Source organism: Staurois parvus, unplaced genomic scaffold, assembly GCF_062004578.1.
Source record: "Staurois parvus isolate SC_StPar_1 unplaced genomic scaffold, SC_StPar_1.0 ptg000011l, whole genome shotgun sequence".
Lineage (NCBI taxonomy): Eukaryota > Metazoa > Chordata > Amphibia > Anura > Ranidae > Staurois > Staurois parvus.
The window spans coordinates 1445055-1456489 of NW_028317807.1; the positions used below are offsets into that span (position 1 = coordinate 1445055).

General features: G+C 37.7%; 1 long non-coding RNA gene across 1 annotated transcript; it reads left to right on the forward strand.

The window, feature by feature from the left end:
- Positions 1-3122: 3122 nt before the first annotated feature.
- On the forward strand, positions 3123-10052 carry LOC149473705 (uncharacterized). The gene is made up of 3 exons (XR_016312116.1): positions 3123-3260; positions 4419-4493; positions 8508-10052. It is a non-coding gene; the product is annotated as an uncharacterized LOC149473705 (long non-coding RNA).
- Positions 10053-11435: the final 1383 nt, after the last annotated feature.

The window sequence follows — 11435 nt, forward strand, 5'->3', positions numbered from 1 at the left end:
AATTAAAAATGTCCCAAAAGCCATTGTACTTTCCCATTAGGGGAACCTGTGTTACAAGAACCTCCTTTCATAATATTCATCCATTTATGTGCCCCAGAATTTTTTCTCAATTCCCTAGCATATAATGTTTAAAGTGAACATATGTTCCTTTTAACTGAGAGTAGGCTTTAGTTGCTCATCTGTATGAAGTTTCCAACCATGAATATGAAGGGATACAAGAAAATATTCAATGCTATGTATTATTCGAAAGTTCACTTGCATACTCAAGCTAAAGTGGCCTTAAATCTTTTACTAAAGTCTGCACCAACATGTTACATTGGTAACTCCTATACCAATACAAATACTACCACAAATATGCCTGCTCCCCCCATTGTCCTCCCACTACTCCCTCCCCTTCAGAATACAACCCCAACTCCCCACATCCCCTCACTGTCTACAGCCATTCTGGTACCTCCTTCACATTTCACCTGTAATGTGATGGGGTGCAGCGTGAAGGACGTCACACAGCATTGAAAATTTGAGCTGTGCTGAACTTCCACTAAGCAGTAGTGTGTAATAGGGTAGGGTTATGCATTCTCGGACTCCCCTCACTGGATACAAGCAGCTGGCAGGTAAGGAAAACTAACAACTTCCACACTGTGCCTTCTAGGAGAGAGGGCACAGCATTAAGGGATAAGTTCACCTTTAAGACAAAAAAAATTAAAGCACATTTTTTGCAGGTAAAAATATGTGCATTTATTATTTTTGTCTACAGGAGTCTGGAACGCATTACACCAGCAATCAGTAGATCAGTAGTTGCCATGTAGGTCTCCTACAGACCTGTCAGAATAAAAACAGGTGGAACATATAACATGTTTCCAAAGGTGAATTTATCTTTTAAGGAAGAAAAGACAGGTATCTTAAAAATCAGATCCCCAGTAAGTGGTTTGGGATTCAGATTTTTACACCCTTCTTTCCTCATCCTGGCACCCTAAGGTGGCTGCCTAAGCAGCCTTATGATGGCGCCAGCTGTGTATACACTTTATCTCCTGTAAACAAATGTCTGTGTTCTGTGACTGAGAATTCTTTAAGTGCATGTGGTCTGCCTGTGTCTACCTTTTGTGACTTAATGCTTTCTGACTGTGTTTATGGTCTATGTTTATTTTGAAACTCAGTGTCCAGTTTATGTTCTCTTTACATGTGTTGTATGTGACTGAGTGTGTTCACAACCTTCACTTGTTTTAATTTGGATGATTTCTCTGTTAAAGCAGTATTAACCCCAAAAACAAAAATGTAAAATATTGTATAGTTTACCAATCCTTAGAATCGATGACTACATCAGTTTTTCTTTTTAGGCTTTTGCTTTTCTTTATTTCACTTTTCCTTTATTGCTAGATAATGATCACCTGCGCTTAGGACACACCAATAAATAGTGCACCCTCAATATTAAACAAAAAAGGTTGCAGCTCCTATAAAGGTACAACCTTATCAACATAATACACAAAGTGACAGGAGTGCTGCCTCAATATATGTTATATAACAGAAAACAATTAACAAATTTAAATAATAAAACACATAATAGTTGATTGTGAAATAAAGTCCTTAATGTGAAATCAGCAAGTGTAAAAAAATTCCTTTCACTTCTAGAAGATGATAAGTGCTCTGTGCTCCCCGCCTGTGTGCCCCCTAATTCACCAACATCAATGGATTCTTATGGTGAAATAAGAATCATTCATGCTTTTGGTGAGGCATAAGAAGTCATGCTGGAGCTTGTAGTCCTCCTGGTTAAGAAATGCTTGTCATCCCCAGTGATTCAGATATGTAGCCGGTGTGTTTTGTGCATTATACTTTTCCTTTATTGTGTCTGTATTCTGGATTAAGTAGTTTATAAGACGCTACAGCAAACATTTTTTTTTCTTTTTAGGATAAAGGTTTTACCTAAATGAATAAAATCTGACTATTGTAAACACCCCTGTAAGTAAGGAATGGTTTGTCTCAACCCCCTACCTGCTACTTTGTCTGGACAGCTTGGTCTGGCAAAGGAAGTTGAAAAATAACAGACATACTGACTAGATCAACAGGTGAAGGAAAAATAAAAGCTTAAAAAACTTAAGGAAACTAATATAGCCACCACATTTAAGAATTGGTACACTGCAATATAATAAATGTTTGTTTTTGGGTTTAATATCACTTTTCATTTTATAGCTTTAAAGTGTTTGGTTTTATAAAAGGCACATTGTCTTATATACAGAAATTTAACAAAGAACTCCAGGCAAATACTCAGTTTAAATACATTTATGGGAGCTGTTTTAACTGGATGTGTGCTCCCTCTTCTAGTCTTAGTTCTGATGTTTAAGGACTACAGGATGCTGATGCCAAGCCAAATTCAGGTACTTACATTAATTTTATTGATTAATTAAATTAATCAATAAATATAGAGCTTTATTAATTTGCTCATGAGTTTTGCATCTCTTCTGGACCTCAGCTTTAGGTTATGTTTATATTTACAATTCTGTAACCAATGCTGTCATCAGCCAAGCCTGTGAGAGAGGGAAGAGGGGAGAGAAGACCTGCAGGCGGGCACAATGCTGGATTGAGAAAAGACCTAGGAAAGTATTAAGGGAGGGGGAATGGAGGAATAGCTACCTTTTGACGTTATAACCACTTAAAACCACCAAATTACAGAAAATATATGCTCAGATACAATTGTTTCCATTACTGGTAGTGAGGATTACTTTTTCATTTCAATGACTCAAAATAGTGGATGTTAAATGTAAAGATTAATATCTTTTAAGACCACTATTCACTTTACTTTTCAGAGTAAACATTTTACCTGAAATAATAATAATATTGCCTAGGTTATACAGTAATTAATACACCGAAACACAGCTCAAGATCCTGCACTTATTTTTTATATGCTTAAACTGAATATAGTTATGTTTTAATTTTGTTTCAAAAGGGTATACTGCCTTTTAATTTCTATAAAATATTACTGTACATCACATGGTTTGCTCAATAACCTGAATACTGTAAATAAAACTAAACCATATTTTATTTTGCCATAAACCATGTATTATAAAATAAAACAATACAGTATTTAATATAATTTAATCTACATTGTTTACTTTCTCTTTTCTTCACATATCTGCTATATCATGACGTCTTACCAGTACAGTCCACATGGTTTTGCCATAGAAACTTAAATCGTTTTTTGACATTGGCAATATCCATATTAGGACCAAACTCTTCTGCCCCTTGCCACTTTACAAGACCAATACAAGGTACTATTCATATTTCTTTTAACTGTAACAAGATGCTTAATCGCTTGGAGCAAACACAATTGACCTGTACTCTATTTAAGTAGCCAAACTCATGGAAGCACTCAAAGATAGAATGAACAATACTCTCAGTATCTATCAACAAGTGTAGAAGTCCTAGGTTCACTTTGATACAACTGTGATCATCCTAACAGAGATTTCTTGTGTGGCATCTGCCTTCTGTTCTACCCTTTCTCTTTCCTAGAATCCCTTCTCCCCCTTCACCCATTCCTCACAGCTTTCTTGGATGGAGATGTTCTTTTCACTTTTTTTCCTATTTTTCTTTCCTATGTTATGGTGCTCACTGGCTACATTATCTATGTGGACATATTGTCAAGGCCTAGACCCCTGCCATCTAGACCTCTGATAATAATAGAATGTTAATATAACTCTTGTTTACCATTACATCCAATGCTTTTTACCATGGTCTTTCATCCTCATATATATTGTATGTAGCTTGTCATCAGTTACTCCTGCACTGAATTTAGTCAGCCTTACTATACTGTAATATATGAAAACTTTCTAATACAAATCCATTAAAAAAAAACCCTGTTCATTTAAAGTGACACTAAAGGCTTTTTCTTAAAATAAAAAACATGTCTATACTTACCTGCCCTGTAAAATGGTTTTGCTCAGAGCAGCCCCAATTCTCTTCTTTTTGGGTCTCTGCCAGTGCTCCTGGCCCCTCCCCCTTGAGTAGTACCAAGAAAAGCTGTTTGCCCTGTGTGCACTGCTGCATCTTCATTCTCGAGCTGCTGCTCTATGAGTCCATGAGACACTGTGGCTTGCCACAGACCCATGACTTGCAACCCCCCCCTGCTCTCTCCTCATTGGCTCACTGGCTGTGATTGACTCAGCCAATAAGGAAGAAGAGTCCCCAGAAAGCAGAGGCTGTCATGAACATCTCTGGATGGGAGGGGGCTCAGGTAAGTATTGGGGGAGGATGGGGAGGGCCGCTGCACTTTTTACCATAGAATACATGCATGATCAGTGCTATAATATAGGACACATATTTGCACCCAATAAACACATATGCCTCTCATCCCTCAAATCTTTAGACTGCATACTATAGCTTGATTTTTCTAGATTTTATAACCACTTTTTTTTTATTGGAATCATTAGTTGAACTGGTGAGGAAAAATCTGGCCTGCGAATCCACCAGAAAAAGTCTGTATAGGAGGGTGGACCAAGCATACTGTAAGTACGTACTGTAAGTACTTTCATAAATACATGATATAGGATTTTTTTTTACCAGAACACTGGTATGGGGCATGGCGTGATCAGTGTGCTGCTATGGAGTATGACAGTGATCAGGACTCTGGTATGGCATATGCTGGTGATCAGGGTGTTGGTAAGGCATATGGTGATGATCAGGATGGGTATGGTGGTGATTTTGTGAGCACTAGGACAGGTGACAGGGATGGCTGTTTTATTTATTAGGGACTACACTAGGGCAGTGATCAGGGACACTGGGGCAGCGATCAGGGACACTAGGGCTGACTGGCACTGCAGTCTGTGAGTGTACAAGCAGCCAGGCAAGCTGCTGTACACTCATAGGCTGCAGCATCACTTCTCTATGCTCTCAGTGTGAAAGCAGAGAGAACTGATCTTTACTTTCACTTGGTACTGTTTAATATGTGATTGCTGTGATTGGACACAGCAATCACATGGTAAAATACTATGTGACCACCCAGATACAGTGTTAATCTGATCCTCTGATTCCAGGTGACATGTGGATCCCCGGGCACCTTGGTGTATGCTTTGTGAGCCACGCAAAAGCCTCCAATGCCGGCTGACATACAGATACGTTAGCCAGCATGGGCTCTTCTTCCCATCTATAGACAATGGATGGACGGGAAGTGGTTAAAACAAAAACTGCGTTTACATAGCCACATGTCTCATCATGCAAAGGGAATGTAAATCCCCACTCCCAGGACAGCCATAATGGTGTGCATGGTCTGTATGCCCTCAACTGCCATATCAAGAAAAATATAATAATAATGATAATAATAATAATAATAATAATAATAATAATGATAAGTGTGTCTTTATTGGTCTCAGAGGTGAGTTTTATACTTATCAAACAATGGGGGGATTTATGAGAGACTGAAAGCATCCTGCCATAAGACGTCTCTTGATATACTATAGGGTCAGACCACCAATAGGGCTCAAAATTAAACTCAAAACTTAAGAACGTATTAGAATTATTTGGATTATTAGACTGTCAGTGGGGAACTTAAGGATGCCCCCTTAAGGGGCATCCTTAAGTTCCTAACACATTACCCAGCCCATGTCAGTATAGATGCATGATATTTTTCCTCATTGAGATCTGATGTGTTTTCAAAGTATTCCTTTAATTTTTTTGAGCAGTGTATTATTCATCATTGCAAAAAAAGCATATTCCATACTTCTTTTTTTTTTCAATTAACCACTTGCCCTCCAGAGGGTTAACCCCCCTTCCTGACCAGGCCTTTTTTTTTGCAATACGGCGCTGCGTTACTTTAACTGACAATTACGCAGTCATGCAATGCTGCAAATGAAATTTGTGTCCTTTTTTTCCCACAAATGGAGCTTTCTTTCGGTGATATTTGATTGCCTCTGTATTTTTTATTTTTGTGCTATAAACAAAACAGACAGACAATTTTGAAAAAAAAACAATATTTTTGACTTTTTTCTATAAAACATCCAGTAAAAATGTGGGGTCTTGCAAGCTACTATGGTACCAAAAATGGTGTTTTGACAAAAAAAGGGTACAGTGAAATTATATTGATTAAATTAAGTTATAACTGCAGATCGCCTACACATCACACATACCCATACTAATGTGTCATATTAAGTCAAAATAAATATAATAGTGTCGAGCTCCACTGATAAATAAATTAAGTGTATGATATACAATTACAAAAGAACTTTGCCAAAAACTATATCAATAATCCAAAATTAAGTGTCCATATTTGATCTGTGATTTCACACTCTTTCCAGTGATGTGGACAAAAATGACTTGAGCTTCAATTCACTGTTGATACCCCTGGTGGGTATGGACAACCTAAAAAAACTCACCATGCCTCTTGCTAAATACCTAAGACTCTAATTTCCAAAAGGTGTCATTTGGGGGGTATTTGTACTGTACTGGCATGTTAGGGTGTCGAGAAATGAGATGGGCAGTCAGGTGTGATCAATTTTCAATGATAGGTACCATATCTTGTAGACTCTATAACTTTCACACAGACCAAATAATATACACTGTTGTATGTTGAGAAATGTAGCAGTTTAAATTCTGATCAAAATTTCTGAAGAAAAATTACTTTTTTTTACAGAAACTAACACAAACATTTTTTTTTCAAAATTTTCAGTCTTTTTTTTATATATAACGCAAACAGTAAAAACCCAGTGATGATTAATTAGCACTAAATGTAAGCTCTATTTGTGTGGAAAAAAATGATACAAATGTCATATGGGTGAAAGTGGTTAAAGTACCAGTACAGTCAAAGCTTGTTTGGCTGTACTTCTCCCGTGGATCACAGGATTGCAGTTTGTTCTGCATTCTTGTGACGTGTTTTCAGCCAACAGTCCACTGTCAGTCATTAGTTGGATTATTAGACTGTCACTGTGGTAATACTCCTAAGGGTAATCTCCCTGGGTTTACAGCTAACAAGTCAAAATTGTATGGCAAAATGTGAGCATGGCTAGGATACTGAACGACCTGGGGCATAGTGGGATAGGAAACAGAAAAAAGTTCTCTTGCGCACTGCAGTGGATGGTGGGTATAGTAAGGCTGGCCATACATAATAAAATTTTTTCTTGTACAATTTTGCTTTAGATTTACCAAAACTATATAATATGAGGTGAAACCTAAACATTTTTAATTTGTATGCAATCAGGCTGGTCCTTCCACTACATAGTTGAAGGTAAATCTAAAGGAAACTGAGTAGGAAAATTGTATAAGGTATGGGCAGCTTAGTATTGCACGTAACACTGTCTTACAGGAGGATGATTAGACAGAACCTGTAAAATAGGATATAGATAAATAACAAAATGAACTCACACCTTCCAGAGTAGCAGCACCAATCTAGTCTGCACACCAGACTTAATAAAAAAAACTTAAATAAAACAGGTGCACTTATGTCTTTAAATAATGAAAAATTCACATGCTTTAACTGAGAACCAATTCATATATATGAATTAATAAAATGAGTGTACTGGTCCTATTAAAAAGGTTGTAAAGGCTTAAGTGGTTTTACCTTCATGCATTCTATGCATGAAGGTAATAAAACCTTCTGTGTGCTGATCCCCCTAATACTTGCCTGAGCCCCATCACGATCCAGCAATGTGCACAAGAGCTTCGGCTCTCCAAGGACTCTCCCTCCTTGGCCAAGACATCAGTGGGAGCCATTGAGCCAGTAAGCCAATACGGAGAGAGAGAGGGGGCGGGGCTAGGCACACTGTGTGTAAATGGACATGCAGAACAGTGGCTCAGGAGCCTGCTTGGGTGCCCCCAGAGCAAGCTGCTTTCTTTGGGAAAACTCATCAGGAGAGAGGGGCCAGGAACGCTGGCAGGAAACTGGAGAAGAAGAGGATTGGGACTACTCTGTGCAAAACCACTGCACAGAGCAGGTGAGTATAACATGTTTATTTTTTTAACTGAAATATTTATGCATACTGTATGCATGCAAACCGATATTCAATAATAAATGTGCCATGAAATTTCATAAACCAAAATTCATGTGTTAAAAATAAATAAAATAAAAATGAAAATAGAATCAATAGTATCTGAGATCAATAATCCAGTCCAAACATTATATAAATAAATATAACTCAAATGTGCAAATGAATAAATACAAATTGTATGTAAGATCCCAACCACAGCAGCAGTGATAAAGTGCTAAAAAACAGCAATCAAAGTGCTCCAGTGCTTGATGTGCAATTTCCATTCTTACCAGCAGCAACAATCTCACACACGGGAGATCTAAAACATGCTTGTGTACACAATGGTAAGTAACTCCACTGACTAGTTCAAGGTGCCATTGTCCTCAGACTTGAAGCTCCAATCACACACATCACTGATAGTTATATGCACCGGTTAAAATATAAAAGTGCAGTAAACTCTGATAACATTTAATAGTGGAATATTGCATATTACAAATCTAGCATGTTTACAGCAGTATATCATACAGTATTGTGATCCAAGCAAGTAAACTCTGTGTATTCCAGCCATCAGTATGCGTGATGACATCACATGATCAACTTTGCCCGTTGTGTTTCTTCCGAAAGGACATCTTCAGGAAAGGAGGCCTCCTTCCCCCTCCAGACTCTCCTGTTCCATCAGAGAGCTCAGGACCTTTTGGAAACAGCTTCCCTGGAATAAACATGAGGAACTCAGGGAATATCCATTCCCCAATCTCTCCTGCTGCTAATGACCATGGAAATGATGTTTATTGTGTCGCTTCCAGGATCACAACTGTCATTTCATGGCTAGTGCAGCTGAGGATGCAACTATTCCAGCATGATCTGTTTTTGTTGTATAACTCCTGAAAAGTACTCCACACTCCACCAAGTGTCCACATCTAGATATCTGTTATCCTTACTCTTACCCTCTAACTACTTGAAAATCGCCTCATAACACATTCCACCAGCAAAATTCTCCCACAAAATAGACTTTTCTTCCATCCTTCCTTTCCCAGGTGATGGACCGTCTGAAAAGATCAAAATACAATAACACATGGATATACTGTATGTGCGTTACAGTGAGTTGTCATTAGCAAGAAAGCAGATTAAAACCCACATGTGAATGCAGCAAACGTTTTCTGAGCTCGTACATTATGGAGTCTATTTTTCTTTAAATGTTGGACGAATATCACAAGCAGTTGCCCAACCGTAACAAATTATTCCAGTATTTTGTCTAATATGATTATTTCCTATGATCATCTCTTCCATTTGGTGGCCATAATGCACCATTTTCCTGAAATATCTCAATCAGGAAAATACCACAATATGGTCACAAGATGCAGCTGAATATCATAGAAAATAATCATATAAAAAAAATACAGGGACAATTTATTACAACTGTTTGAATGCTTGTAACATTCATCCAACATTTTTTTTTATAAACAGACCTAAATGTAGCACGGAGTTTATCACCCTGTAGTGCAGGTTGTTTTGCTAACTCATGAGGATAATTCTGCTTGTTCTGTAGTAAAATTATTATTTATTAAAAATTTACATGCTTATCTAACACATATTTGATAGTTTGGAAAATATTTATGCACATTTAGGATAGGAAGGGAAATTTGGATGTACTTTAGGGAATTCTTCACATAAAGTAATACAAGTCACAGGACATTTGCTACTTGGTATGTAAGTTAATAATGTTGTGAAACTGCTGTACACATAAACCCTGTAACAGATTACTGTAATTCCTGCAAGCCCCTGCTCTTACCTTTTTTTTTCTAAATTGTGATGTTTTGAAGCCTTTAATTATACAGAACTGATAGGTTTCTGTAATTCTTTGTGGTTTAATTTTTCTTCTCCCAGCACACTGCTATCAGTGCATTGTACATGTGTGCATGTTTATGTATTGCATGTCAAATTGCAAAATAAAATCAATCATAAAAAACAACCTAATAGACATGGACATTGTTTTAAATTTTTTTTTACAACAAATGATTACCTTAGTAATTCCAAAGCAAAGAGTTGTTTATTGTAATTGTTTTCAGATGTAATATATCAACAGCAAGCTAATAAATACATATCACAATATTCCATCAGGAAGCCAATTCATGTGACTAAAACATGCTAAAGTGTTATTGAATCCACAAATGGAAAAAGCAGGTAATGCCGCATGCCTTAGCACTTACCACTTTGCTGTGTTGTTGACTTTTTAAGCCTTTGATTTTTGTTCCATTGCTCAAGAACCTGCTTATCCCAGGGATGCTTGCTGATGTCATTGACCAAATATGTTCATCATGACCATATTTGGTCAATGACATTAGCATCCTTGGTCTCTTTGTTTAGCTCCCTGGTCAGCAGCTGTCATTTCTAGCATGAGTAATGTTTTATTTTGTCCAGTCTACGGGCATCATTTATTATGATACATGATGGATCTACATCGCTGGACAACACAGTTGATGATGGAATTCATAAAAGGTGTCAAAGATTCTTAATAATTCTGTCAGTGAGCAGCACTGAAAGTGGCAGTGCTTGTGCCTGATTCATGTACCTGTCAAAGACAATTAACTGAATCCTTCCTCAGTACACTCCCCCCACCACTGTGCCTCTCATACTGGCAGGTGCAAGGCTGAGGAGTTCTATACTAGGGTGGGTGGATTTTGATTGGAAAACTGAGAGACTGGTTCCAGATCAGGTCCAGTTTACTTTTTACAGTGTGCAACAGTGGGCAGATCCATAGCCTGTATTCAGTCCAACAGCAGCTTTTGAATCTGCCCATTGCTGGGAGCTGTCAATCAAATGTAAAATGGACCTGATGGGGAACTAGTCTTTCAGTTCCCTATGAGAGTTCCCACCCAGTGAATAAATCATTGCCCCTCTTTGGGTGATGACATTACCTGTATCTGCATTTGCATTTAGCTTTTGGCTGGTGAATGTCCCAGGAAACAACTAAATGGGGCCAGGGTGTGAAGTTGTCATATTTATACAGCTTTCCAGCACATTCTTGCCTCAAGTGCTTGTGTACTTTCATACGCCAACTGATGTGAATGTACAATGTATATGTACTGTGTAAAATGACAGCGCTATATAAGTACCTGTAATAAATAAATGTTCCTGCATCTGATTCCCCCCACCAAAAAAAATGAATAGCCTACAAGTACCATCAGCCATCAAGGCTGATGGCTTGTTGTTCTCAGTGAAATATGTAGGCGTTGTTGTGAACTCTGATTGTTCCTTGATTCTTCTCAAGTAACTGCCTGCTGTAGAAGGTATGGGCAGACAGCTATCCTGAGAGTCTTCAGCAACCTGAGATTACACTCATGATCTGCTGATCACCAGTGCAATGCTCTGTAGGTTACTTAGAAAAAAAAATAATAAACGCATTATTTTACCTGCAAAAAAATGTGCATTTATTTTTTTTTTTTTCAAAAGGTGATCCTTACTACCGGTTTCCAATCTGAGAATTGGTGGTAA